The sequence below is a fragment of the Seriola aureovittata genome, chromosome 4 (assembly GCF_021018895.1).
Source record: "Seriola aureovittata isolate HTS-2021-v1 ecotype China chromosome 4, ASM2101889v1, whole genome shotgun sequence".
NCBI classification, from domain to species: Eukaryota; Metazoa; Chordata; class Actinopteri; order Carangiformes; family Carangidae; genus Seriola; species Seriola aureovittata.
In genome coordinates, this window is record NC_079367.1 from 133,040 (window position 1) to 137,000 (window position 3,961).

A 3,961-nucleotide genomic window follows, 5' to 3' on the forward strand; every position below is an offset into this window, starting at 1 on the left:
ATGACTCCTCTGAATTCATATATTATATGCACACTATCTGCTGATAGAAGAACTTTACAAATCAAAGAGCAGCTAAACTAATTTATTTGAGGGTGTGTTACTCTATTTGTGGTGTGTTGTTACCATTGTAAAATTATGTGCACTGAAGTAAAACAAGACTGCCTAAAATCTTTTATTTAGATTGAAACTATGTTTTTACAAAGAAGCAAAACGTACTGGTGTATTCCTCTCAACCGTAAAGGACCATAGTCAGTGCGGTACATGTTGCAGGCAGAACACAATGAGGCAGAGCGGCTCCAACCCAGGACGGCCGACCATACATGATAAATCTTCCTTAATCTCCCATAGCCGTCTGGTAACCTACAGTGAATTGCAAATGGTAAATTCTATGGTTTATTAAATGTAATGTAATCAAAACAAATTAGTGATTAGTTTGTCCAGTGAGAATGCTACCTGTGGTATCTCCTAGCAGCAGATGTTCTCAGCTTCTGTGGGCATGGTTGCACAGTTTCCACAGGAGCACCTGTCCAAAATATAGAGAAAAATGGTAACATTCACCAAAATATAAAGCTTGTGAAATTCAAACACTGACAGACAGTGGAGCTAAGGTGGGTAAGAAGTAAGCTTGGCTACATATCAAGTGCATATAACATAGGTAATTTATAACATGTCACTTATTGCATATAATGTGGAGCTTGACAACAGTGTAGTGTAGAAAACTGCACAGTTCAGTCTTTGACTAAAGATTACTGTTGCTGTCAGACATGTTTATACTGATTTACAGCTTTCATTGTAATACACAAAATAAATTTACTACATAAAGGAAGATGTCACGATGAGCATCTCTGCTCAAAACATGGAGAAAAATGATTTACTTTGTCAGCACCTATTAAAATATCTGACTAGTACTGACATTGAACACCTGTAGCAGTCCAAATACAACAAACATTTTCAGACTGTAAAAGTATATCTAAGGAGGCATGACAGATAACTACATTACACAATTCACAATAGTGCTTATTTACCAAAAGAGCTCCTAGTAATGACGAGACAGTAACAGTTAGCATTAGCTACCTAGCTACATGTTAAATAAATGTTTGTAAATGTGTGCCAGCACACATTTACAAACTGAAAATGTAATGTCAAAATACACAAAATTGGTTACCAACCATTCAGAAAAGTCCTGCTGCAGTTGTAGAGTTTGAACTTCTTCAGCAGTCTCTCCCTCTGGGTCAGATTCTGGATAAAAGTCGTGTGGTTGAACCAAATCGCTACCGACGCCAGGTTGCCTGTCACAGTCACCGTAAACATTAGAGCATGGTTCCAGAAGCCTGTACGGCATCCCTTCCGGAGAGGGGCGTGGTCAGGCACAGCTCATTTGCATTTAAAGCTACAGACACAGAAACAGCCTGTTCTGAACAGGGCTGAAAAAGAGGGGTTTACAGGCATGCTGAAATATAGGATCGGAGTGGATTTTTTAGCAAAAAGCTTCAAAGACATGCTTTGGGGACCTCTGAGACTTATTCAAACTTGTTGAAAAGGAGCATAATATGTCCCCTTTAATATACTATGACTTTTTATTACTTTTTATACCTTACTTTACTATGTTGTTTTTTTACATTTTATGCATTACTAATATATGAATTTTTTATGACTTTTTATGCCTTACTATAATATGACTTTTTATGCCTTGCTATACTTTCTTTTCATGCCTTACTATACTATGAATTTTTTGTGACTTTTTATTACTTACTAAAATATGGCTTTTTTATGAATTTTTATGCCTTACTATACTATGACTTTTTATGCCTTACTATACTATGTAGTTTTTTTTAACTTTTGATGCCTTACTATAATATGACTTTTTTATGACTTTTTATACCTTAATATATTATGACTTTTTATGCCTTGCTATACTTTCTTTTCATGCCTTACTTAACTATGTCTTTTTTATGACGTTTTAAGCCTTACTATACTATGACTTTTTATGCCTTACTATACTATGTCGTTTTTATTACTTTTTATGCCTTACTAAACTATGACTTTTTATGTCTTACTATACTATGACTTTTTATGCCTTACTTAACTATGACTTTTTTATGACGTTTTAAGCCTTACTATACTATGACTTTTTATGCTTTGCTATACTATGTTGTTTTTATGACTTTTTATGCCTTACTATATTATGACTTTTTTATGACTTTTTATGTCTTACTATACTATGACATTTTACGCCTTACTAATATATGACTTTTTATGACTTTTTATGCCTTACTATACTATGTTGTTTTTATAACTTTTTATGCCTTACTATACTATGACTTTTTAATGACTTTTTATGTCTTACTATACTATGACTTTTTATGCCTTGCTATACTATGACTTTTTATGCCTTACTAAACTATGTTGTTTTTATGACTTTTTATGCCTTACTAAAATGACTTTTTATGACTTTTTATTCTTTACTATACTATGACTTTTTATGCCTTACTTAACTATGACTTTTTATGACGTTTTAAGCCTTACTATACTATGACTTTTTATGCCTTGCTATACTATGTTGTTTTTATATGACTTTTTATGCCTTACTATATTATGACTTTTTATGACTTTTTATGTCTTACTATACTATGACTTTTTATGCCTTACTATACTATGTCGTTTTTTTTTAGATTTTATGCCTTACTAAAATATGACTTTCTTATAACTTTTTATGCCTTACTATACTATGTCATTTTTATGACTTTTTATTCTTTACTATGCTATGACTTTTTATGCCTTACTATACTATGTCGTTTTTATGACTTTTTATGCCTTACTACAGTATGTCGTTTTTATTACTTTTTATGCCTTACTATACTATGACTTTTTAATGACTTTTTATGTCTTACTATACTATGACTTTTTATGCCTTGCTATACTATGACTTTTTATGCCTTACTAAACTATGTTGTTTTTATGACTTTTTATGCCTTACTAAAATGACTTTTTTATGACTTTTTATTCTTTACTATACTATGACTTTTTATGCCTTGCTATACTATGACTTTTTATGTCTTACTATACTATGTAGTTTTTTTTTTACTTTTTATGCCTTACTATACTATGTTGTTTTTTTACATTTTATGCATTACTAATATATGAATTTTTTATGACTTTTTATGCCTTACTATAATATGACTTTTTTATGACTTTTTATACCTTAATATATTATGACTTTTTATGCGTTGCTATACTATATCTTTTCATGCCTTACTTAACTATGTCTTTTTTATGACGTTTTAAGCCTTACTATACTATGACTTTTTATGCCTTACTATACTATGTCGTTTTTTTGACATTTTATGCCTTACTAAAATATGACTTTTTTATGCCTTTTTATGCCTTACTATACTATGTCGTTTTTATTACTTTTTATGCCTTACTAAACTATGACTTTTTTATGACTTTTTATGTCTTACTATACTATGACTTTTTATGCCTTACTTAACTATGACTTTTTTATGACGTTTTAAGCCTTACTATACTATGACTTTTTATGCTTTGCTATACTATGTTGTTTTTATGACTTTTTATGCCTTACTATATTATGACTTTTTTATGACTTTTTATGTCTTACTATACTATGACATTTTACGCCTTACTAATATATGACTTTTTTATGACTTTTTATGCCTTACTATACTATGACTTTTTACGCCTTACTAATATATGACTTTTTTATGACTTTTTTATGACTTTTTATGCTTTCCTATACTATGTTGTTTTTATGACTTTTTATTCTTTACTATGCTATGACTTTTTATGCCTTACTATACTATGACTTTTTATGCCTTACTATACTATGACTTTTTACGCCTTACTAATATATGACTTTTTTATGACTTTTTATGCCTTACTATACTATGTCGTTTTTATAACTTTTTATGCCTTACTAAACTATGACTTTTTTATGACTTTT

At 30.2% G+C, this 3,961-nt stretch overlaps 1 long non-coding RNA gene across 1 annotated transcript; it reads right to left on the minus strand.

The window, feature by feature from the left end:
* Window positions 1–237: 237 nt before the first annotated feature.
* Window positions 238–1,290, minus strand: LOC130167948 (uncharacterized). The gene is made up of 3 exons (XR_008827347.1): window positions 1,170–1,290; window positions 454–523; window positions 238–360 (listed from the first exon to the last, which is right to left on the minus strand). It is a non-coding gene; the product is annotated as an uncharacterized LOC130167948 (long non-coding RNA).
* Window positions 1,291–3,961: the final 2,671 nt, after the last annotated feature.